The 27,032-nt window shown below is 39.6% G+C and overlaps 1 protein-coding gene across 1 annotated transcript in view; it reads left to right on the top strand.

The window, feature by feature from the left end:
* The window catches only part of AGBL1 (AGBL carboxypeptidase 1), a 263,632-nt gene that overhangs the window by 92,545 nt on the left and 144,055 nt on the right, over positions 1 to 27,032 (top strand). The gene's annotated exons all lie outside the window — the stretch shown is intronic.

The raw sequence follows: 27,032 nt of genomic DNA, 5'->3' as shown, positions 1-27,032 counted from the left end.
AAAAATGATATAAGCCATATATGACAAACCCACAACCAATATCATACTGAATGTGGAAAAAATGAAAGCATTCCCACTTAGAACTGGAACAAGACAAGGTTGCCCACCATCTCCACTTCTATTCAACATAATGCTAGAAGTCCTTGCTACCACAATCAGACAAGAGAGCGGAATTAAGGGTGTCCAAATGGGAGCAGAAGAGATCAAACTCTCACTCTTTGCTAATGACATGATATTATACCTAGAAAAACCCAAAGGATTCAACCAAGAGACTCCTTGAATTGATAAATGAATTTGGTAAAGTCTCAAGATGCAAAATCAATACACAGAAATCAGAGGCATTCATATACGCCAACAATAGTACAAGTGAGAACCAAATCAAAGACTCAATTCCCTTCAAAACAGCAATAAAGAAAATAAAATACCTAGGAATATATCTAATTAAGGAGATAAAAGACCTCTATAGGGAGAACTATGAAACACTGAAGAAAGAAATAGCAGAGGATATAAACAGGTGGAAGAATATACCATGCTCATGGGTCGGCAGAATCAACATTGTTAAAATGTCTATACTATCCAAAGTGATCTACAGATTCAATGCAATCCCTATTAAAATACCATCATCATTTTTCACAGATATAGAAAAAATAGTTTTATGCTTTGTATGGAACCAGAGAAAACCCCATATAGCAAAATCAATCCTAGGCAATAAAAACAAAATAGGAGGTATCAATTTACCAGAATTCAAACTATACTACAAGGCTATAGTCATTAAAATAGCTTGGGATTGGCACAAGAACAAGCACATTGACCAGTGGAACAGAACAGAGAACCCAGATCTCAGAGAACCATCCTCATATGGCCAACTAATCTTCAACAAAGCAGACAAAAACATACACTGGGGAAAAGAATCCTTATTCAGTAAATGGTGCTGGGAAATCTGCTTTACATTTTGTGGATCTTCTCTAGGGCACTTTCTTAGCTGTAACGAACCATGTACTTCTTTATACTAAGATGATATCCTTTCAACCATGCCACTCCTTGCATTTGCATTCTGAATCTTTTCATGAGACAATAAGTTGTTTCTAGGTGGCATTTTTACTTCTTCAGTCCATGTTCATTCCTTAAACTCTTGATATATGACTCCTTTTCTGCCCCAGCTTTATTGGGGTATACTTGACAAATAAAAATTGTATATATTTGAGGTGTACAACATGATGTTTTGATATGCAGGTATACTGTGACATGATTTCCACAATCAAGCTAATACATTTATCTATCACCTCACATAGTTGTGATTTCTTTTGTATGTGGTGAGATCACTTAAGATGAACTCTCTTAGCAAATTTCAAGTATATAACACAGTGTTATTAACTATGGTCACTGTGCTGTGCATTAGATCTCCAGAATTTATTCATCTCACCTAGTTGAACTTTTGTACCCTTTGGCCAACATCTCCCTATTTCTCCAGACTCCATCCCCTGCAACCACCATTTCATGATCTCTAGTTTTTATGAGTCCAATTATTTTAGATTCCACATGTAAGTGAGATCATGCAGTATTTGTCATTCTATGTCTGGCTTATCTCTCTTAGCATAATATCCTGCAGGTTCATCCATATTGTCACACATGGCAGATTTATTTCATTTTGAGGCTGAATAATATTCTGTTTTACATATGGATCACATTTGCATTATCCACAGATCCTGAGATGGACACTTAGTTTGTTTAAATGGCTTAGCTACTGTGAATTATCCTCCAATAAACCATGGAGGTACAGATATCTCTTCCAGATATTGATTTCATTTCTTTAGGTATTTACCTAGAAGGGAGATTTTTGGATCATATGATAGTATTTTTTAAAATTTATTTCAAAGTTTTACGGGAGCGCAAATGTTTTAGGTTACATGGATCACTTTTGTAATGCTTGTGTTAGGGTTATAAGTGTGCCTGTCACCCAGATAGTGTTCATTGTACCCGTTAGGTAAGTTTTCACCCATCCTCTCCTTCCCATCTTCCCTATTTGATGATTTCCACTGAGTTATACTTCCCTCTATGCACATGTGTGCTCATTGGTTAGTTCTAATTTAATAGTGAGTAAATGTGGTGTTTTTTTTTTTAATTTTTTGAAAAACCACCATATCATTTTCCATAATGGCTGTACCAAGTTACAACAGTATACAAGGGTTCTTTTTTCTCCACATCCTTGCCAACATTGGTTATCTTTGTTTTTTTTTTTTTTTTTTTTTTTGACAGTAGCCATTATAAAAGGTGTGGGGTGATACCTCGTTATGGTTTTATTTTGCATTACTTGATGATTATTGATATTGAACATCTTTTCATACACCTGTTGGCAATTTATATGTCCTTTTTTTTGAGAAATGTTTGCTCAGGTCCTTATCCCATTTAAAAAATAGGTTGTTTGAGTATTTTTGTTACTACTGAATTGTTTTAGTTCCTTGTATATTTGGAGTACTAACCGGTTATCCAATGTATGGTTTGCAAATATTTTTCCCATTTTGTAGGCTTCCTTTTTTTCACAATGTTGATTGTTTCCTTTGCTATGCAGAAAATCTTTAGTTTAATAAAATCCCACATGTCTATTTTTGCTTCTGTTGCCTGTGCTTTAGGGGTCATATCCAAAAATCCTTGCCCAGGCCATTGTCAGAAAGCTTTTTCTCTTTGTTTTCTTCTAGCTATTTTATAGGTTCAGGTATTACATTTAAGTCTTTAAGCATTTTTAGTTTATTTATTTATTTTTTTATATATACATGGTGCCAGGTAAAAGTCCAATTTCATTCTTCTGTAGGTGGATATCCAGATTTTCCAATACCACTTACTGAAAAGACTGTCATTTCCCCATTTTGTGTCCTTGGCACCTTAGTTGGAGATCAATTGACTGTAATTGCTTGGATTTATTTCTGTGATCTCCATTATGTTCCATTCATCTATATGTTTTTGTTTTTAATGCCAATACCATATGGCTTTATTACAGTAGTTTTGTAATATATTTTGAAATCTGAAATTGTGGTGCCTCCAGCTTTGATCTTTTTGTTTAGGATAGATTTGGTTATTCAGGGTCATTTGTGCTTTCACATGAGTTTTAGTACTGTTCTTTTTACTCTGCAAAGATTGTGATTGGGATTTTGATAGTGATTGCATTGAATATGTTGATCACATGGGTAGTATGGACATTTTAACAATACTAATTCTTATAATCCTTGTACATGGGATGTCTTTCCATTAATTTCTGTTGTCTTTAATTTCCTTCATCAGTATTTTATAATTTTTAGTGTATAAGTCTTTTAACTTTTTGATTATGTCTATTCCTAAGAATTTTATTTTTTGCTATTATGAATGGAATCACTTTCTTAATTTCCTTTTCAGAAAGAAATGCTACTGATATTTGTATGTGAATTTTGTGTCCTGTGACATTACTGAATTCATTGATTAGCTCTAACAGTATTTTTTGTTGAATCTTTTGGGTTTTCTACAAGTATGATCATGTCATCTGCAATACTTATTCCTTTCTGATTTGGATGTCTTTCACTTCTGATTATTGTCTGTTTCTGACTAGAACTTCCAGGAATATGCTGAATAGAAATGGTGAGAGTGAGCATCCTTGCTTTGTACCAGATCTTAGAGGGAATACTTTCCATTTCTCCCCTTGAGTATCATGTTATCTGTGGGCTTTTAATATATGGCCTTTAGCGTGTTGAAGTAAGTTCCTTCTATACGTATTTTGTTGAGAATTTTAATCACGAATGGATGTTGAACTTTGTCAAATGCTTTTTATATACCCATTGATATGATCATGTGTTGTTTTTCTTTCATTTTGGTAGTGTGGTGTATCACATTGATTGATTTGCATATGTGGAACAACCCTTGCATTCCCAGGTCTGATTCCCACTTGGTCATGGTGAATGACCCTTTTAATGGGCTTTGAGTTCAATTTGCTAGTATTTTATTGAAGATTTAAAAAAAAATCATGTTCATGAGAGTTATTGGCTTACATTTTTCTTTATTTTTTTAAAATGAGTTTTGAGGTGTTCTCTCTCCTTCCAATTTTTGGAAGAGTTCAAGAGGGATTGGTTTTAATTCTTCTTTGAATGTTCAGTCAAATTCAACTCTGAAGCCATCTGCTCCTGGACTTTTCTTTTGTGGGAGGTTTTCATACTGATTCGATCTCCTTATTTGCTGTTGATCTGTTCAGGCTTTCTATTTCTTCTTGATTCAATTTTGGTAGGTTGTATGTTTCTAGGAATTTATGCATTTCTTCTAGATTATCTAATTTTTTGGTGTATAATTGCTCATGATAGTCCCTTATGACCTTTTTTATTTATGAAACATCCATCACAATGCCTCTTCTTTAATTTTCAATTTTATTTGAAATTTGGTCTTTTTTTCTTAATCTAGCTAAAGGTTTGTCAATTTTATTTTTTTCAAAAATCCAGCTTTTAGTTGTGTTGATTTTTCTATTCTCTTTTTGATTTATTTATGCTCTAATCTTTATTATTTCTTTCTTCTACTAATTTTTGGTTCAGTTTGATTCTTTCCCTCACTCCATAATCTGTGCCCAGCCTTTATGTTCTACCTATAATCCCTTTCATGTGAGCATCCTCCTTTTCCATTCCCACCATCTCTACTTCAGTGTGGGGCTTAATTACCGCTCACCTGACCCTTTGCCATATCCTAACCCATAATCTCCATGCCTGCTCTCCCCACTCACAACCTCCACACTCTGGAATGATCTTTCTCCTCTTCAAATACTGTCATGGGCTTCCTTCACTGACAAAATTATATATACTATGAAATTCAAGGTCCTCCACAATATAAGATTTACCTTTCTACATATCTTAACCACCACTGATGATAGCTATTAATGATAGTCAACATGTTTGAGTGCTCACTATGGGACAGGCATTGTGCTAAGTGATTTTAATAACCCTATGAATTAGGTACTCTTATTATCATTTAAAAATTATAATATTAACTATGTGCTGTGGTCACACAGTAAGCATTGGAGTATAGGTGAGGTAACTCCAGAGCCTGTGACCATTTTTATCTTCTATTGGCTTACTGCCAGTTTGTACCACAAGGAGCTTTAATCTGGCATTTTAATGCATCTGCCGTTGGCTGCTGCCCCACTTCCCTCTGATTAGAAGTGTTTGTACAGAGTTTGTATTAGAAAACATTTTCTCCCCTATAGACTCTGTACGGGTCCCTGTCCCCTAGATGAAATCACACATTGTTTACTTTGTGTCTTATACACAACTCTATCAACTTAAAGTAATGTGCACCCCTAGCTTCTAAGTTCTAATATTTATTATCTTTGAAGAGACAGGGACTATTTGTCAATCACTTTTTTTATTCTTCAAGTTACTTAGAAGAGTGTCTTACCTACAGCATGGTAGGGTCTTCATTGAAATTGAATTGGCTGGCAGCACAGTAACTGAATATCAAATCTTGTCCTAATTCAGTGCAACGCACCTTTCATGCTTTTACAATTATTACTGCTAGCACCAGTGTTTAGACAACCTGAAGGAAGCTCATTGATTTCTATGTCACTGATATATATGTCATTGATTTATTTTCACTTTAAGAGCTGTCCTTCTAAGTGAGGGAAAGAAAAGTCTTATTTCTATAAGAGACAAGTGAGAATAACCAAGACACGGACCATACCATATCCAGACAGATGAAAAAAATTTTAAATTTGATGAATTAGAATTAATACCCTAATTTTGATCTACTATATCAGGCAGAGGAGGCTCATCTAAGCTATTGAAGTCAACATGCAATGGCCTGAACTTTTTCTGCAGAGAAGTTCATTTTGAAGAACTAATTTTGAGTCCTTTTGAACCTTTATGATACTAAAATACTGGAAGTAGGGAAAACTGACAATGAAGGGGTGGTGAGCACTTGGTTTTGTTGCAGATCTCTTGACCCCTGATGTAAGATGGAGAGAGGCAGTTGTCTCTGGAACTGTCTGCAAAAGTGGATTGAAATTGACCATTTGGGTAGCCCTGTTTCCGAGAGCGGGTGTGGAATTTTGGCCTCTTATATGTGAAACTCATTCTTGCATTCTCTCTCTATGCCCATTTTTCTCTTTGCAAAAGCTGCCAGAGATTATTCAAATGTCTGATTTTTTTATCCCTTTTTTTCACACAACCCTTTGATTTTTTTCTCAATCACATCCGTTATTTTTCAGTTCTGCTTTCTAAGAGCCTTTAAGCTTGTTTGGTGTGTGATAAATAAAAAAATTTTTTTAACGTATTGTGACAGAACATTTCTGGGGTAAAGGAGTGATAAATATCAAATCAAGTGGAGGCCAGAAATTTAATTTTCCCTATCAGGGCCAATCTGTGCTTCATTTTATCCTGACAAAAATTGATATTTTATCCCTGTGATAATAGAAGACTCTGATTGCTGTGCCTTTTCATACTTTTTAAAAAAAATTTTTTTCTTTCCCCCGAGAAGCTTGAATCAAAGTGGAATAGAATCTGTGCACATTTGAAGAAAGGCACCTGATATTCCTTTAGCACTTTTGTCCCCAAGCCTGGCAGCAAGTATTTGCATAATGTTCCTCAGGTTCTTGATTAAAAATATTGCATTGGGTTTAATCTCTGGTTGTCCTGAAGAAATTTATCTGGCAAAGGTTGTGATGCAAACCTCCCCCATTTTCTTTATTCAGCCCCATTTATTAAATTAAGGAGGACTTAAGGAATCCAAGATGACGTCTGAGAACTGGCCTTTTAAGTTAACACACCAGAATATGATTAAGGATAGAGAGGAACAAACCAGTACTTATTTAGCAAGCACTGAAAAAGGGCTTACTCTGAGTCAGGCCATCTTTCAGGGGATCTTTAAGTATTAATTCATTTAGTGATCGTAACAATTTCATGATGTTGTTCCCATTTTTATCCCCATTTTATAGTTGAGAATACTGAGGCAAAGAGAGGTTAATTAGCAAGATGACTAAAGTTACCAGAAAGTAGAAAAGCCAGGATTCAAATACGGGCAGGCTACCAGGATCCACACTCTTGGCCACTTGACTACGCTGCCCCCACATTAAACTGTTCAGGTGGGGGTGCCTCTACACTAGCATCATCTGTCTCTCATTGACATCTTCTAGTTCTTCTTCACTGAGTCTCTGGACTGCTCTTTGGAAGACTGTTGCCAATCATACTTCTTTACCAAACAAGTTATGGCAGAGCATCCAGGCAATGCCCACATTCCCAAATCCCAGAATAACTTCTGGCTCAGAGATGCATTTTCAGCTCTCTCAGAGAAAACTGTATTATCTTGGGGGGAAAAAACCTCCTGTACCATCATCTCTATCTATAAAAATAATATGAGGCTGGACTGAGTGACTGCTTCTGTTCCAGCAATAAGGTGTTAGGATCCTGAACTTGACCCATATTTCTTGGGACACCCAGGCTTGTGGACCATGCTTAGAAACATGCCTCAGATTCAGACTATCTTCTTGAGGGGCTGGAGTCAAATACAAACTTTCCCCTAAGTCTGTCGCTGTAGAACCTGTCAGTACACTGATTGCCCTAGGCCTGTGGCATATTAGGCTTTTCCTTGTGTCCTTCTGACAGCCTCTCTTATGATGTGTCATACTTCCATACTGGCATATATATAATGTAGACCATGAGGATGAAAGATAAATGCCTTATGTAGTCATCAGAGACTAACTTCATGAGGCTAAGGGGTCTTTTAGGGGATAAGCTAGGCTTTTATTTCCTAATTTGGACAAAATAAGTGATACAAGCATAATCTTATAATCCTGAAACAATGCCTTGAATGGGTACTTGGTAGAGTGTTTTTTTTTTTTTTTTTTTTTTTTTTTTTTTTGTGAGAATCAGTCAAGTCTGAGGCTTATAGCAGTATATCCCATGCTATGCTCCTTGGTGGCATTCTCTGAGGAACCCAGATAACTCATCTATTAACAGGCTTTATCATCTGGAGTAGGATCTGTTAATGTGTTCTTAAGTCACATGTCTTCCCATTTCTGGTTACTATATCATATCCTCTTAGATCTAAGAGTCTTTATGCTAGAGATTATACATTGATGAGCCCCATAGATGGGTTTTATTCATCTGTGAGTACCTTAAAATTATATGCATATAATGTACATATAGGTTTGAATATGTGCCTTTTAAATTTCATGTCATTCCATGGAAGTCTGATCATTAGTTAAGAACTCTTTGGAGCCAAGTGACAAAACTTAATTCAAAATAACTTTAGTAAAGTAGTAAATGTATGGGCTCTTGTAAATCAGAAGTCTGGGGAAAGGGCACCTTTAGGCATGGCTTTATTCAAAAAGTAAACAGCGTCATCAGAATTTGTCTTTTGCCTTAGTCCCTCAGCTGTGTTGTCTGTGTGGAATTCATTTTAGGCAAGGAATTTCTACATAGTGACCCTCCCTTACCCCCAAAGATCCAGGTTTATGTTCTATTAATTAGCAATTCCAGTGTGAAGGGAGATCATCTTTCCCAGTAAGTCAAATGCAAGTCCTAGAGCTACCTCTTGGTGAACTGATTTAGGGGCCAGTTTTTATCCAATCACTCAGGTGAGGAGTGATGAAGATAGGATAGACAGGTTTTCTGTGCCTGAAACCTAGGGATCATACTCACTTAACCCATGTTGACTGAAAAGTGGAGAAACAGTGGTTTACCAAAAACAAATCAAGTTTCTATTGACAAAAGAAAGAGAATAGATGGAGGGTGCAGGCTAAACCAAGATATGTCATCCATATGCATCTTCCTCCTTCTCCTGTATTTACAAACAGAATCTAAGAAAAAGGCTTTTAAAGTATTTTCTGCATTTTCCAAACATATGAAAATGATAGATAAAATATAAAAATAAAAAAATAGGCTCAAGAATAAGATAAGTGAGGACCACAAATGGATCAGAAACTTCAATCATTAATCATTGAGCAGGGGTTGTGGTCAGCAGGGCTCTGAAGATGGAAAGAGGCTGCGGCAGCTGCCATTTTACCTCTGGGCAGTTTCTGCTAAAACTGCCCCACATGGCTTGAAGCCCAGAGGCAGGCTCACTGCTGGATGCCAGAGGCTGAAGCTGGTTCTGTCTACTCCCCCACAAAGGAAATACCCTGAAAAGGAAATAACTGCTGATTCAGTGATTGAGGATTTGGTTTTTCAGGAATTTATGACCCTTGGAAGCCAGGAGGATAAAGGTTCAACCAGGAATGGCACCAAGATGCCACAGTGCTAATATCACCCTGGGTAAAAAGCCCTCAAATGTGTCTGGGCTGAGGGTCTGGAAGTGAGGGGAGACAAGCACAGCACCACTTAGCTAGGTGTGGTAATTACAGAGGGAGGGAGAGACAGAAAAACATCAACAACCAATAAAAACCTACTTTAAAAATGAGCCTAAAAATAAAACTTTCAAAATACATGATAAAACAGACAGCTAATGAAACCAATAATGAAATCACAAATTTACTCCATGTGACATCAAATATATGACAGTTTCATATGAAGATTTTAAAGTTACCACATTTAGGATGCTCAAAAAGATAAATGAAGAATAATGCCAATTAAGAAGTACAAAAACATATGAAACAAAAATAGGCAAACATCAAACAAGAATAGGTGGGTATGAGAAATAACTAGTTTGAAACCTTATAAATGAAAAAAAATGTATAGTTCATTAAAATAAGTAAGTGAAAACAATTCAATCCTCGACATAGTTGAAGAGAGAATTAATAAATTGGAAGGAATCTATTCAGAGAGCAGGACAAGAGAGAAAGAGATAAAATATCTCTATGAAAGAACAGTTAGAGACATGAGAATATATTGAGGGGTTTTAACATTTGTTTACTAGGACTTCCAGAAGAGAATGGAGGAGATTGTAGAGAATCAGTATTAGAAGAATGATAGCTGAGAATTTTGTGTAATAGAAGGAATATTTGAGTCTTTCAAAAGCACATTCTGAATACCAAACAGGAAGAAACATCATGTTGAAACAGCAGAACAACAGGATAAAAAGAAAATTTTCAAAGCTACCCAAGGGAGACAGATGCGTTTCAAAGAGACAACAGTTGGACTGAAAGAAACTGATCAGCAGCAAAGTACAATATCTTTAAAGAGAATGAAATTAAAATGTAAGTATTTTCAATCATTGAAGATGAAGAGAATTTACCAACAAGATCTTCAATAAGGGAACAATTAGTGGAGGTACTTCAGGAAGAATAGTAAACAAGAGATGGGAGGTCTGATATACAAGTAGTGATGGTGATCATAGAAATGGATACATTTTATGAGAAACTATAAAAAAGGACTGGCTACAAAATTAAATTTATTGTTTAATATGATAACATATGATAAAATAAACTCTAGACAGCAATACCAATATGGAAGACTGAGTTTAATTGGTTTAAATTAAGTTTAATACTTAAAATATGCTAAAATTCCTATCATGCTTGGAGATGGGTACATTATGAATAACTTTAAATTTTGTTCAGAAGAGTTATAGTCTGAAGATACCCACTAAAACACAGACATAAAAATTGATAATTGAAACTAATACACAAAGAAAAGAGCAGAATATATTAAACTCCATCAATTTAAGCATAGACGGCAAAGTAGGGGGAAAAAAGAAGAAGGGGAAAAAAGGTTAATAAACACAAAATAAACTGGTTTGAATGAGTGCATATCAATAATACTAATATACTTGAATTAAAGGCAACTATTTTTGACTTTAATTATCTGATTGATCTGAATCATTGGATCAATAAAAATAAAATCTATTTCCATCTTGCTAACAAAAGACATACTTAGGATGACCCACAGAGAAAGTTTGCAGATATAAACACAAAACAAGACTGTGGAGTAATATTAATATCAAATTAGAGAGAATTTATGGAAAATATGTTAATGGGAATAAAGAGGGAAATTGCATAATAAGAAATATAACCATATGTACTACCAAGCCCCTACCAACAGAGCAAAACCACACCAAATTACAAGGAGGCATGGACAAATCCATACAAGGCATGATATAAACAAATATGTCTCATTGGTATAAATAGAAGATCACACCCAACAAACAGATTTACAAAATATAACCATATTCTAAAGAATTTTCAGGCTATTTAAAATAATCAGTAACAGGTTTTATGAGCAGAGAGCAATTTAATTCCATATAAATCATAAATAATATTTAGAAACATAATTCTCCATTAAGAAATCACCCTGGGATTTCAAAATGTCTTGAACTGAAAGACAACAAAAACACTGCATATCAAACCATATGGGGTGTGCAGCTAAAGAGGTCATTAGAACAATTTTTCTGTCCATTAATCTGGTATTAGACACCAGGGTAAAACTCTCATGTGGTTTGGAGTGGGAATTCACTTCTATGGCTACCCAGTAAGCCCCATGAATATTCGTTCTACTTTTTCGACTATTCTTCATTGTTCTATTATTCCTATTTTTTTAATTCAAAATATTATGGGGGTACAAATATCTTTGGTTACATGTATCAATTTTGTTATGCTTGAGTCAGGGTTATAAGTGTGTCCATCACCCAGAGAGTGTTCATTGTACCCATTAGGTAGGTTTCCTCCCATCCCCTCCTTCAACCTTCCCCTTTGCTTGATTTCCACTGAGTTTTATTTCCCTCTGTGCACATGTGTGCTCATCGGTTAGTTCCGTTTTAATAGTGAGTACATGCAGTGTTTGTTTTTCCATTCTTTGGATGCTTCACTTAGAATAATGGTCTCCAGTTCCATCCAAATTGTTGCAAAGGCCTTAATTTATCCTTCTTCATGACTGAGTAGTACTCTGTAATATACATATACCACATTTTGTTAATATACTTGTGAATTGATTGGCACTTGGGTTGATTCCACATCTTTACAATTGTGAATTGTGGTGTAATAAACATTCAAATGTAGGTGTCTTTTTGATAAAATGACTTCTTTTCTTTTGGGTAAAGACCCACTAGTGTGACGCTGGATCCAATGGTAAGTTTACTTTTAGTTCTTTGAGGAACCTCCATACTGTTTTCCATAGAGTTGTACTAATTTTCAGTCTCGTCAGCAGTGTATTTATGATTCCCATCCTCCACCCCTGGCCAGGAATTTGAGGTTTTGGGGTCAAAATCTTCCTTTCTCTCTGTATCAACATCAGCATCTATTGTTTTTGGACTTTTTTATAAAAGCTATTCTAACTGGAATAAGGTGATAACTCATATGGTTTTAATTTGCATTTCCCTGATGATTAGTGAGGTTAAACATTTTTTTCATGTTTATTGGCTATTTGTCTATCTTCTTTTGAAAAGCTTCTGTTCATGTCTTTTGCCCACTTTTTAATGGAGTTTTTTTTTTCCTTGCTGATTTGCTTGAGTTCTTTGTAGATACTGGTTATTAGCCCTTTATCAGATGTATAGCTTGCAAATATTTTCTCCCATTCTGTAGGTTGTCTATTTGCTCTGTTGATTATTTCCTTACCTCTGCAGAAACTTTTTAATCTAATCAATGCCCATTTATTTATTTTTGTTGTTACTATGATTACTCATGGGTCTTAATCATAAATTCTTTGCCTAGGCCAAGAGTTTTTCCAGAAATTTTCAGAGTTTGCCTAGAAGAGTTTTTCCAACATTTTCTTCTAGACTTCTTATGGTTTCATTCTTTACATTTAAGTCTTTTATCCATTAGGATACAAAATCAATGTACACAAATCAGTAGCATTCCTATATACTAATAACAGTCAAGCTGAGAATCAAATCAAAGACTCGATACCATTCACAATATCTACAAAAAAACAAAAAACAAACTAGGAATATACTTACCCAAGGAATTGAAAGCTCTCTGCAGAGAACTACAAAACACTGAGGAAAGAAATCACAGATGACACAAATAAACACAAAAGCATCACACTCATGGATCAGTAGAATTCAACATTATTAAAATGTCCATACTACCCAAAGTGATTTATAGATTCAATCAATCCCCATTAAATATCAATGTCATATTTCACAGATCTAGAAAAAAATAATTCTATCTTTTTTTTTGGAACCAGAAAAGAGCCCAAATAGCCAAAGCAATCTTAAGAAGAAAAGAACAAATCTGGAGGCATCACATTACCAGACTTTACAGTATACTACAAGGCTATGGTAACCAAGACAGCATAGTACTGGCAAAAAATAGAGGTATAGACCAAGGGAACAGAACAGAGAACCCAGATTTAAAACCATCCACGTACAGCCACCTGATCTTTGACAAAGCAGACAACAATATACACTAAGGAAAAGAAGCCTATTTAATAAATGGTGCTGGAAGAATTGGACAGCCATGTGCAGAAGAATGAAACAGGATCCATATCTCTCACCACTGACAATAATATTATTCTTTTTCTTTAATGCCAGGATAAGTGATACCTGCCCAGAATATACTCTCTGATTTTTAACCTGACCTTATCCATACACATTTGTCTCTACCTCTCTGCTATCTTGGCATATCTGAGACATCATCATTAGTGTAGCAGATTACCTATGACCTTGCTTAATCCTCTCTCCTCTTCCCACTAGTGGTATATCCCCTGTGTCATGTAAGGGACTTGTGCATAGTAGGTATATAGTAAGGGTTCACAGACTTGAGTTGAGTACTATTAAATAAATGGATTACAGAGCGTGCCTACACATCATCCTTATGTGTGAAGGCTGCTGAGGTCAAGGCTGGAGACCTGACCTAGAGATTCAGCAGCATTCAGATTAAAGCCTGGAAACTGGATAAGATCATGTAGGCATTGGATAGTGTGAGCAAAGAAAGCCCAGAATCAAGAGTGAGGAATGGCTGGTTGGAGTGGTGGAAGTTTGGAGAACAGACTAGCTCAAGAGGTGGGAAGAAAATGAGTGGTGTTGGTGTCTGCAAACATGGAGAAAAGAATGTTTTACAAAGAAGTAAGTTTTGCCCCATGCAGCTGGTAGGCAAAGAACAAAGAGATCTGAAAGGACTCCACTAGAATAAAAGCAATGGAGATCATCAGAGACAGGAGCAAAGTCAGTTTCAAGGAGGTGGTGGAGTCGGACACCAGATTGGAGTGAGCTGTCTGCACGACTTTGGGTGTGGAGTCTCCTCTACCTGGAGTGTCTTCTCCTCCACCCTCAAACCTGGCTCACAGCCTGTCCTCTGCATATACTTTTTATAAATAATAGTATCTTTTTATTATATGTGTATACATGTATAATAATAATTATATATGTATAATAGCATCTTTTTGTTATACCAAATAATAGTATCCTTTTATTATATGTATATACACATATAATCTTTATCACTTTGCATATATGAGATATATATAACATACACATATATACATATTTACTATAACACATCACAATACATCACGATTATTTATGTGTTGACTCCCGCCCAGCAATCTGAGGTTTTGGGGACAAGACCATTTTTTTCCTTTGTGTCCCAGGTTCCAATGCAATGTGCAGAAGTGAGTTATCCTTCCCCCACTAGAAACGCTTTTCATGCAGTTGTGGGACACAGAAAGGAGGTTCTGTGGTGAGGAGAGAGGCCGAGGCAAGTGATGCCGCCCCTTTCCGCCTGCCCTGGCCCCAGCATGATCTGTTTCGGCACAACCTTGGTTGGGTGTGGTAAAGTAGCAGAGAGGGGCTGTGTGGATGGGGTTTGGTAGGAGGAGAGGGGTGCAGAGCCTCGTTGTCAGAGTGGCATCCACCTGCATCCCTGGCAGGACCACTTTCATCTGGGGTGAGCCCCAGGCACCCACCAGATATTGCTTGTGCTCTTGGGCCTCCCCTCCTCCCAGCACTTCTTGGAAAGGGCAATGCTGATGCGGCCATAGCTGGGGGATTTCCTACTGAGTGGGCTTTTCACCAGGGTCTAACATGGCCTGGGGACAAGACAGGGATGGCTGCAGGGCAGATCCTCACCTCAGTCACCTGCCTGGGCACACAGGAGGGTGAGCTCACACACACTGCCCTGTTGTGTTTTCCAGGGTTTGGACTGAGAACGTCCCAACTGAGTGGAGAGTAGCATCAGCTCAATTTACCTGCTTCTTGGCCTCAAATGTAACATTATATAAAAGTCAAACATAGATTTGTTTTTCTGTCCCCCCTTCCCTCCGCATTTATTCTGCCCATAATTTCCTCCTTCAGTCTTGTTGAGTGTCTGTCTCTTTCTGTTTACCTGCCTGTCTTTCTCTCTCGTTCACCCGCTAACCATTTCTCCACATCCACACATACACGTTTGCATAAAGGCAACTATATGCTTGTACAGCTCATTCAGGTTTGGAATACAGATGTTTGGTTCTTTCTCTTATGATTGTAATTCTTCTGGCTACCTCTGCATTGCCAGCTGGGACCAAGGCCAGAGAAACTGTCTCCATGGGGAGGCTACTCTCAGCACCACCCCCAGCCTGGCTGGCTAGATTCTTGGTGATGCGAAGGTCTCTGGGCTGGCCCTCCCAGGGCTTGGAGCAGAAGGTATCAAGGCATTGTGATGAGGAAGAAGTCTTTCCAGCCCTTGCTGCCCTACAGACTAGGGATTCCAGGTAAGGGTGGGATTTGGATCTCAGAAGAGTAAATTTTGGTTAGAACTGATCTAACCCTTTAACCCCTCCTTTCCTTCTTTGCTTCTTTTCTTTCTCTCTCTCTCTCTCTTTTTTATTCATAGCCTCAGACATGCAATTAAATGGTCAAAGCAATACAAAATTTTGAAATTGGTCCCATATCCCTTTCATATAGCACGCAGCCTGATGGATCGTTACCTTTACAAACATATCCCATCGATCCTCGCCTAATTAACTCATTGTGGTTTAATCAACACATCCTTAGGAAAAATTTGGTGATATTCTACTTGAAATTCTCTGGGCTGAATTTTTCTGTGCAATTTGCTTTAAGAGTGTGTGCCTCTTATAATGTGATTAATTACTTTCCTCCAAAGAGGCTTGGCACCCTTCCAACATTTAGAAGCTCTGCTCCCATGGGCAGAGAAACAAACCTGACATGCTGGGGCATGAGCAGTGACAGGACAGAAATGGCCCAGCGTGGGGGAGCGGGTGGGGATGGGGCTAGGCTCACCTTGAAAGGCCAGGGCCAGCAGCTTGCTTGTGTCAGATAAAGGTGTTGGAAAGTATTATTAATATATGTCAGAGATCAAATCTAAGACTTGTAGCAGATGTGAAAAGAAGGAACACTATGCAGGCAGGTAGACAGGAGTTCAAAGAAAACAGGCACCAGAATGAGAATCCAGGGCAGAAAACCAGGCAAAAAAAAAGAAGAAGAAGAAGACCCAGGTGTAGATTCTGGGCATAACCAGGTCAAGAGCCCTCCCTTGGACAAAGACAAAGGTAGTAGAGGAAAAGCTGCAGGCAAGGCACAGCATGTTGCAAAGACAGGAGCTGAGTCTCATGTCAGGTCTGGGTTCAAGTTCTGATTGTGCTATTTACAAGGAGTCTTTCCATGGGCATAATTAACATCTGTCAGCCATTTATTTTACTTAAAGTGGAGCCAGTAAAACCCCTCTGCTTTGTTATGGTAAGAATTAAGTGAAATTATGTGTGCAAAATGCTTAATACAGGGCTAGCTACATAGTAGCTGTTAATAGCTGATAATTGACTTCCTCCTGCCCCAGGCAAAGCCCTGTGGGAGGAGCAGTGCTAATGGAACTTGACTTTCATGCAGAGGTTAGTAGGGGAGGAATTCCTATGGGTCTCCTATTCCAGCCTGACTTGGTTTCAGGCTTGGACAAAAACTAAAGTCCAGAGTGCTTACTTGACTTGGTGAAGGTCCCAGCGGTTGTAAGAAACAAAGCAAGAAATATAACTCAGGTTTTCTAAATTCTAATCCATAGGCCTCTTCAATTAAGCATGTAAATACTTACTGATATCAATTGATATTTTGGGTGAAATAAGATTTGTATCTTGTCTGTGGATTTATTACAGAGTGTACGAAGATAAGTGTAATTTTATGTTTCATGGATACATTTTTACGGATACCCTAGAGGTCTGCATGTTTGACTTTAATGCCAGCATTTATCTAAATATCATAAAAGTAATAGTAAGACCATATGAAGGAGATGATGGGAGCCAGGTGGCACCTTCTTCAGGGCATGTGACTTGTCTTGTTTATATATACACTGGTGGTGATGGATCATTCTGATTTATCCATTTTCCCATCCCGTCCCTCTGGCCATGATCACAATGACTGAAGGTAGAAAACAGTCTGGAATGGAGTGAGCTGGATTATCTGTCTGAAACCTGTATGTTGAAGATTATCAGTCACATGCTTGCCTAATGTATCTCTCTGGCCAAAAGAAGACCTCAGAGTTCCTGACTGTCCTTTCAGTTCCCAGCTTGCACTGTGGGTACACCTTTCATGAAACTATCCCCCTGGAATTGTAGCAGGGCTTAATTACGAATGTGGCAGCATTAGAGAGCCAGACTGCATGCATTGGAATCCAGCCTTTATGACTTGCTTTCTGTATTACCTGGAGCCAGTCACTTAACTACTCTGAGCTTCAGTTTTCTGCTCTGTGAAATGGTGCTTACTATAGCACCTTCATCATGAGCTGTCTTGAGGATAATTTGTGTTAGAACAACCAAAGTGCTTAGTCAGTGATGGACTCCTAGTAAACACTCCTTAATTTGTTATCTAGTCCCAAAGCTACTGATTCTTGGCTTCCCTTCATGGAATATGTCACACCATCTCCCTACTCAACCACTTGGATTTTGACCCTTGTCCTTGTCTTTTGGCCAAACCCAAGGCAGCTTGTCTGACCCCTGGCCATATTTGGGCATGAATTTGTCTTGGAAGGTATAGAACTTATGATCTTGCTTTGTAGCATCCTTGAACTCCCCAACTCTACTGTTCTCATGTCATGTTGGCCTTTTCACTAATCCATCTCTAGTGCCCTGTGCAGTGCCTGATGCAAAGAAAGTGCTTAGCATGTGCTGACACATAAACGTGTCACTATACAGTGAAGAAACTGTCTCTTGTGTGGCTTTACAACTGTGTAGTTAGCAGCCCAGTTTCATCTCTGTATTACTCCCCTACTTTATAGTTTACTGAGTTGCAGGAAAGGGTAGAAGACCTAAGTGTGGGGGCCATGGATGAAGGAGAAGTGGGAGGATACCATAATCAACAAGCAAATGAGCTCATTTGGGCCCTGGCCAATGGCAAGGCAGGGCACGTGTTCAGAACAGAAGGGTGGAGTCATATTTGACTCACTCACATGCTCAGAGCTTGGGTAAACCAAGTGGTCACACTGCTCCGGACAAGGTGGTGGGTCCTGCATAAAGTGAAATCTGAGCAGGCATTGATCTAAGGTGGCTTATGGCTATGTAAGCAGATGGAGAACAGAATTATGCTAGAGAGGCACCAAGATTTGAGCTGGGGATGGGTATGTGTTCTATGCCTGAATGCTGAGTTCAAGGCTCAGTGGGACAAAAGAGAAGGATGTCAGAATCTTGTCAGAAGATGCCACCGATATCAGAATTAGGAAAGATTATCATCAGCTGGATGAAAAGAGGGTCAGTGTGAGGAAACTGTTTTTACCCAGATTTAGCTAAACTTCGAAGTCTGAAGGAACAGTCCCTGCAAGACTGCCCTTACTGTGACACCAACTGCAAGACATGAAAACCACCAGTGGTTTGCTGGAACAATGCACAACTCACTGAAAGTTCCTATATTCACAGTGATAATCTATCATAGGGACAGGATACAAATTAGAAGCAGGCAGAGGAAGAGACCCACAGGGCTGAGTCCAGGAAGGGAGTTGAACTGTAGAGGTTCTGCTGGCTTTTTCCTTATGGAGTTCTGGTTGGTGTTACCTTCTTCTCCCTGTGCTCTGACCTGTGACAATAGGCATGGAGTGCTGCCAAACAGGGAAGCTCACCCAAGCCTTTGATGTCTAGATTTCTACTGGGGCTTGATTGCATGCTGCTCACGTGACTTACCTTTAGCTTCCAGCTCCTTGCAGAGGTTGGGCTAATACCTTTAGTCTCCAGATGCTGCAGAGGTTGGAACTCACAGGGCATGGACCAAGCTCTCATCTTAAATCACGTTGTTAGACAGTCCAGTGGCCAAAGTGCCCAAGTAAACATACTCTGATCAGACAGGACATTCTAGGTGTCCAGAGATCACCTCTAAGTAGCCAAGGGCAAAGCTGGGCTTATTTCTGGGTAAAGTTAATCCTTCCCTGCAAGGTTATTAACTCTTAAGTTCCCCCTTTCTGAAATCATGCAGCCAATCATGGTATAGGGCAAAAGCATATTATAGGGATTGCGCAGAGCTAGGTCGCATTAACTTGTAACTTTCTCTATATGGGAAAGCCAGGCCGAGCAAACCAAGTCATAACAAGCGAGGATTATGCTGGTGGGTTTCTCTGGTTGCACCTAATGGGGAAGAACCAGCATGGACCCAGCCCTAGCCTTTGCTTCGCAGTCTCAGAAATTTGATTTTTATCCACTCATCCAGGTGGATTGGATTACATGGACCAAAGTCACAAGAAATGGATTTTTAAAATCACAATCAAATCTATCATAATAATTTATAATTAAATACACAGTCACGTATGTGTGTACCTTTATACTAAGAACCACAAGAGGTCACCTGTGCAGGGTGTCTCAGTCCTATGGCCGGGATCCACTCAGGACACTAGAATCCTGCACATAGAAGGTGGCTTATTCAGCACAGTCAGATCAAAGGGATCAGGTGTTGAAGATGTGATGGTTCTCATGGCCCGACGGACTGGTCTTGCCCACTGTAGCAGCATTTTTCAGTCTAAATAGCTGTACTAGCCTCCTAAAATGAGAGCACAGTTTCTCCTGGTCAGTGCCGACAAGTCCTGATTTTCCAATTCTCTGCTTTCATTATTTCTTATCAGGTCCCAAAGGCTTCTCTCATTACATTATTGCATATTGCAATTTACAAGCTTATTTTATGTAAGTGACATCTCCGAGTAACTGGTTCCGGGCACCTTAGCCAGACTAAGCCGGCTCTAAATCACCCGGTGGCGGGTTAGCGCCGCTGTCGTCCGGCGGGGGGCGCCCGCGCGCAGGTTCCCTCCCGGCGCGGACACCCGCCCTTCCGGCACCCCGGATGCGGACCCGGGTTTGGAGGCCAGCTTTGGGTCCTCCGTCCTCATCCCCGGGAGACACGCCGGCAGTTGGCAGGTCGGGTTTGCAGGACTGGCCAGAGGAAAGACCTACCCACACTCAAGAGATGTACCTCCTGCTGCGGTCCCCTCCTCTTGCCCTTGGTGCAATGGAGACCACAAAAATAATAATAATAACCATGGTAGAAAAAATAGATTGTTGTTTCTGAGTGAGAATTTTAAGTCCTGGCCTTGCAAACCCAGGCTCCAGGCTTCTCTTTGCCGGTGCACAGACTTTGCAGTTAAATGGGGGGGGGGGCAGAAAGGGGGTCACACAGCCACGGGTATGTATGTATTTAATATGTACCATACAAATATATAACCCTCTGCACAATACAGCACGGAAAGAGTGGGGCAAATTTCAGAGTTTAAAATACAGTATTGTCATCTTTTTAGAGCTGGAGTCACCTTAATGTGCTGCCTGCCTCACTCAGGCAAACTTTAAAATAATATCATATTTCACAAAACCCTATTAAACTGTCACATAAATTCCCCTTATTTCCTTTTCCCGTCAATGCTGATTACCATGGAAGATATTTCTCTGTCAGTGGAAATTCCTTCCCTTCCCACCAGCCTCCTCGCTTGCTGCTTGCTTTCTGGGGGTCGGGGGGAGTTCTGTCTCCCGGAGGCAGATACCCCTTTGCCCTCCAGAGCAGAGCGCGTGCAGTCCCCCTGCCACCGTGCAATCCAGGGCAGGTTCGCACAGCCTGAGCAGCCTCAGCTTCCAACTGGGCTATTTCGAGAGAAATGCTGAGTTCACAGGGGCTTACAAACAGTTAATCATTCTTGAGCATTTCCTATGGGTTTGAGGCTACCCCTTCATGCCCTCTTCTTTGTATCTTACAACATAACAAGGTGAGATTATTATTATGATCATCAGCACCTCACAGCTGAAGAAATTGAGACTGAATGTCAATAACTTGTGTGAGGTCGAGCCACAGATTCAGTGGTGGGGCTAAGGTATACGGTGACCAACTGTCCTGGTTTTCCTGGGAGGGTGCAGTTTCGCTGGATTCAGGCTGTCACTGCCAAAATCCAGACAGTCCTGGACAAACCAGGAGACTCGGTCACCTTAGTTTAGATCTCATCCATTCGACAGCCTGAAAACCCTTGTTCTTAACCATTCAAGATACTGCCTTACTTACATAAAGCAGAATATAATAATATTATCTCATAAATTAATGCAATATCCATTCTTCTCTATTTCTTATCTTTATATATTTCTGTGTTTTAGAGAAAACTTTTTAAAGTCAAATTTGCATTCTTCTCATTCAAATGAGATGTGGCCATACCAGTAATTTATTCATTTATTCATTCATTCATTTGATTTACTGTAGTCTGAATAATAATAATATAATTCTCCTTAATAATAATGCCAGTGATTATACAGCTTAATTAATTACATTTATTGGGCAATTAATGTGTGTCGTATACTTTGCAAAATGCTTTACATGCATTATCATGTTTAATTTTGACAACAATCCAGTGAGATACTGACCATTATTTTCCCCAGTCTTGCAAACAAGGCCCTCAAAGTCTAGCCATGGAGCACGAAGGGCTGAGATTCTAACCCTAGTCGGGAGCCAGAGACCTAACTGACGCAGGATGTATCGACTGGGACACAGCTTATTTGCCCTACTCCACGGAGTTTCAGAACTGTCTTCAAGTGCTTTGCAGCAAAGCAGTCCAATCTTACCCTTGTACTGTGTCTCATTTCAAAAACAACTGTGAGAATTCTAACTTTTCAAAAAGATTCATAGCAGGGTGCTTCAAAATTGAGAGCTCTTGAAGTAAAGTTCAATGATGACTTGATTCACGAAATAGCCATTTACATGCAATCTGTAAGGCCCACCTCTGGCACAATCCCTTGGCATAGCCTAGGGGATTGTTTTAAACCAAAGCACTAGTGGAATGTCACTTGGCTTGTATTAAATGGCTTCCTGGGGACTTTTAAATCCATGTGCTGCTCAGAAAAAACTGATGACCAAAAATTCTCACATAACAGAATACTTTAGACACATAGATGGATACTTTGGGTACTCGGTCCCCTCCCTTCCTCCCTCCTTCTACCCCTCCCTACTTTCTATCCATCCATCCATTTGTATCTTTCTCTCTGTTTCTTTGGCATTTGTCTGTCTTTCTGTCTCTAAATGGTGGAGGAGAAAAGAAGTATCTCATTAACTTGCTCTTAATTGACAAGGCCATCTATGCACGTACATGGCCTAGAAATCTATTTTATTGGGCTCCATCTTTAAAAGTTCTTGCTTTTAGTGCCTGCCTGATTCTCAGGGTGACATTTCTCTCACTAGTCTTTGCTCTTCCAATCCACATTATTTGTAAAGTGTGTATCTATGCCAGTCACTGTGCTGGTTCCTAATTCCTGGGGAAGCAAAAATGAATTAAATACATGTACTCAAGGCCATTTAAAAATCTTTTTAGGTCTGAGGTTTTTTAAGAATTGGAGGCCCCATCATCTATCATCTCAGATATAATAAAATGCAGTCACATCCCACATTAAATATCTTTTTTTTCATTGAATTTGAAATAATTTCATGTTTGCTTCTACAATTATTTGACTGTGGGTGATAATTTATGGGTGGCTGTTACTCTTTTGCCATCATTGTCTGTAATTGGGAATTCTTGCAAAGTGCAGAAATCTTACCCACAAATTGCTTTCAAAGGCAATGACATTTTTATGAATACTAAACCTAACAATTAATGAAGTTGACATAATACTCTATTTTTTGGACAATTAAACATTTATGTCAATTTAATATTTTCTTTTCATATTTTGGACATGATACTTTTTTTTTTTAGGTCTCAGTTATTTTTCTGAATCTTATAAAGCATGTTTGCTCCAGGCACTGTGACTTGGGACTTGAGGAATAAAGGGCCCTTCGTGTCCTCATGCCTGGAGGCTTGTTCCAGCTAGAGACAGATAATAAAATCAAGAAGTGCAAGGCAGGGTGGACTGACATGATCCATGCTATGGTAGAAACATGTGCCAGATGGCATAGGCACACAGGCTCAGGAGTACTTAATTCAGACTCTGAAGGAGGCCATCCTGGAAGGGGTGAAACTTGAGCTGAACTTGAAGTGCAAGGGAGCTGGTCAAGAAGAGAGGTGTGCCAGGGCATTCCTGCAAAAGGAAGGGCCTGTGCAACGATGGGGAACAGGACAGAGTGTATTAAACCAAGCTGAATTGTGGGTGTGCACATGGGGTGCCAATAGGACTGGCATGGGGTGAACATTCCCCTACTGGGCAGGCAGATCATGAAGGGCCTTGTGCCCCAGTAGGAAGTCTTAATTTTATCTTGAGGGCAATGGGGAGTCACTGAATATTTTGAGGGAATAGGAATGGAGAGGATGGAAAATATCCAAAAAGGTATTCAGGAGGTCGAAATGACAGGACTTGGTAACTCCTGGATGTGGGGCACCTCCGTGGTGTGGGGTCTGGTGGAGCCTTCCCATTTCCAGAAGAGTTGACCTGAAGGATGGTGACACAGGGCACCTTCCCCAAGTCCACCCGTGTGCGAGGGGACACACTTCTACACTGTTGTCTCAGGCCACTGCTGCCAGTGCCACAAAGACTCTCGGGAGGGTTTTAGGAAGACAGAAGGAAACATTGCAAAGAGGGGCCCAGAAATGAGTCTTAGATTCCGAAAAGAGCCCATTTAGAAGCAGCAAAAGACTGTGTATGCAGATCTCCATTTCCCATTTTCAAGCCTGAACGTGCCAACGCCAGTGAGGCGCTCTAACCAGACCCACTCTTGCTACTCTGTTGATTCCACAGATCCTAGGATGTCTTGGCCTGCCAGGGGCTCTTTCTTATTGCCCAGCCATGTGTGAATATACCTAATTCAGAAGGTGAATACATTTAAATGGCTTAAACATAAAAGGCAGGTTGCCAAGCAACTGGGAATCTGAAATACCCGTGTCAGGTTATGTAAGTGGAGAGCTGGCAGGCCACCGTTGTAGTCGTTTTGAGTGGAACAGCAGCAATGATAATAATAATAATCCTTGTTCTCTTCTTTTTCCCCTCTGATTCTTTCCCTCACTCCCCCCTTCTGTCTCTTACTGTAAACTAGCAACTCAACATTAATTTTAAAACATAATAGCTCTATTTAAACCAACATATGCCCGTAACAGCTCTTGATTCTGTTTGGGGAGTAACCAAGCAGCAAAATTACTTTCCTATTGCTGACTTCGCCCCATTCCTTGAACACCTCCAGACTTCCCCCAGACAACTTATACTGTGCCAATCCTTGCAGGAGTTAAAATTTCCACATCTCAAAGCAGATGATGCGCCTGTTGCAATTTTCTGACACAGTTTCAGCTTTAAGCGGCTCTGCTCCAGTGTCAGGTGGTGACATATGTTTTTGGGCTCCACACTCTTTAACATTTTCTCCTTCTACCTTATTGGTCCTTATGACTCGGGGCCGTAATTTATTCATTGTGCTGTTCTCACTGAGTGGTTTTTCTGCCGTCTAGATGTCAGCTGTCTTAAATGGCTGGAATTGGAAAGAGTTTTGGGGAAGCCTAACATTCCTGAAAGATGCTGGGCTGAAGAGAGCAGGCTTTCAGTTTGCAAAAAGAATTATCCATTTGCTTATGGGAAACATTCCATTGCACGAGTTCACTCTTCTGGCCCCTCCCTCTTGTCATCTTTCCCCTGCCCTTCTTCACTGGTGTGTGAGGTGCCTGCAATGACGTTGACCCAGCAGCTCGCTGTAACACTGCAGGGGCAGAAGGTTTGCTTCTGGAGGAAACTCTGCCTTTGGAACCCAGAGTCTTCTCCCCCATGCACTTTGGGTCCTTTTCTTTACCAAATATTTTTTTCAGGCAAGTTATATAGGAAAAAAGCAGAGCAAGAAACCATGCGTGACCCGAGAGCAGAATTATTCCCGAGAATGTATTTCAAAGTTTTCTGAACGAAGTCCATAGCTTTTTCTTTCTTCAGGGTTCTTATCTATGATGCCTTATCATATGGGTAAACCTGGTGAAGTGAGGTGAAGCACAACAGGGTGGGATGGGTTGAGTGAGTCTTCATGGAGCAGGAAAAGGTGCCCCTCCCCTCTCACCGTGGTTATGTTTCTAGAGGTCACTGTGATGTTCTGGCTCTGTCGAGACAGTGCTCAGGCAGGAGCTCTGGAAGGCGTTTGCTGGAGCCCTGGCCATGGCTGTACAAGACATTCATTCAGAAATAGCTGCAAGTGATCTGGCTGCACCCTCTGTGGTCTGTAGGTGCTCTGGAGCCTTCCTGAGAACTCGGAAGCTTGAGGGAATCAGGTGATGCTTTCTTCTGCGCAGCAGTAATGCTACCAGGGAAATCTGGGGGCGAAGGAGCCAGTAACGTGGGATACAAGTGAGGCGCAGTTGCAAAGATCCCTAGCTGAGATCAGCTGATAGATTGGGGGGGGGTGAGAGGCGGGTGCATAGCATCTGTCTGCAATTTTCCTGATGCGATTACACTCTTCTCCCGAGCGACTGCCGTTTCTGTGTGTAGTAAATTTCTCAAACCCAATCCAAATACTTTATTATTATACTGTATATATTATGTATCATTATAGCACAGATGCATTGTTTTTTATTTCCAGCATATTATACTAAACTCTCCAGAAAAATCTGTACAGTTTGATGCAGATGAGGAAATGCAGATGAATTTGCTCATATTTATGCAGAATCTAAAATTGTTATTTCAGCCTCGATTACACCACTTCCTCTTGGTTATCTGAAAATTGCCCAGGAATAAATTTGCTGATTTTCTTTTCATTTATACCCATTATGCAAGCCCACTTTCTTATAGTTCAGAGACAGAAGGGTACAAAATAAGAAGGCGAGATTACTCCTTGCAAAGAAATATGAGTTTGTAATATTGCGAAATTGGATTGTTTCATGAGAAAGGCGGCAGTGAAACAGAATGCTTTGTTTGGGGGCAGGGGAAAACCTTATTCTTTTATTTATTTTCTGTGTCTCGACTGTATTCCATTGGTGTATAATAAACTTTTACTATTCAGCATGATGAGGGGTTTCAGTTAGAGAGCTGGTGGAGGGCCCAGTGCCACAGTGTTCAATACAGTGGCCATGAGCCACATGAGGCTTTTGAGTAACTAAAGCTGGTTAGTCCGAATTGAGATGTGCTGCAGGAGTTAAATACACACCTGACTTCTGACGACTCGGTACAAAAAAATAAAAATAAAATGTCTTATCATTTTTCATATGATTATATATTGAAATGGTAATATTTCAGATCTTTTGGGTTAAATAAAGTTTATTGTTAAAATTAATTTCACTTTTTAAAACTGTGGCTACTAGAAAAAATAAAACTACCCACGTGGCTTGGACCATATCTCTGTTGGACAGGGAGAGGTTTGCTACTCAAAGGGGTGATTCATCAATTTTGGCACCTGGGAGCCGGGTAGAAATGTAGAGTCTCAGGTACCCCCGCCCAGACTCACTGGGACAGAATCCACATTTCAATAAGCTCTTCAGAGGATTTTCATTCATGTTGCGGTTTGAGAAGCATTGTTTGAGTGGAGGAAAATTTCTGTTTTTAATAAAAGGCCCACATTCTTTCAGTCCCAATAAATACCTTTTGGGAAATAATAAGTATTTCCCAATAAATACCCATGGGAAAACTGGGAGCTCTTTAAGGAACAGGGACTGTTTCTAAAACTCCTTGGTGGCCTCAGTGTTTGGTATGGCCTTTGGCACTCCGAAAATGATGGTCAATAAAAGTGAATAGGCACATACTCCTGCTTGCCACCTCATGGATGGAGACTTAGTGGGCGAATAAAGTGACAGCTTCTGATGGGTGACCACCATAGAGGGCAAATAATTTAAAGTGATGTCTCTACCATAGCATCACTTGGGT

The sequence above is a fragment of the Microcebus murinus genome, chromosome 7 (assembly GCF_040939455.1).
Source record: "Microcebus murinus isolate Inina chromosome 7, M.murinus_Inina_mat1.0, whole genome shotgun sequence".
NCBI classification, from domain to species: Eukaryota; Metazoa; Chordata; class Mammalia; order Primates; family Cheirogaleidae; genus Microcebus; species Microcebus murinus.
The sequence above is the reverse complement of the archived record's forward strand: the minus strand, read 5'-3'. Positions and strand labels throughout refer to the sequence as shown.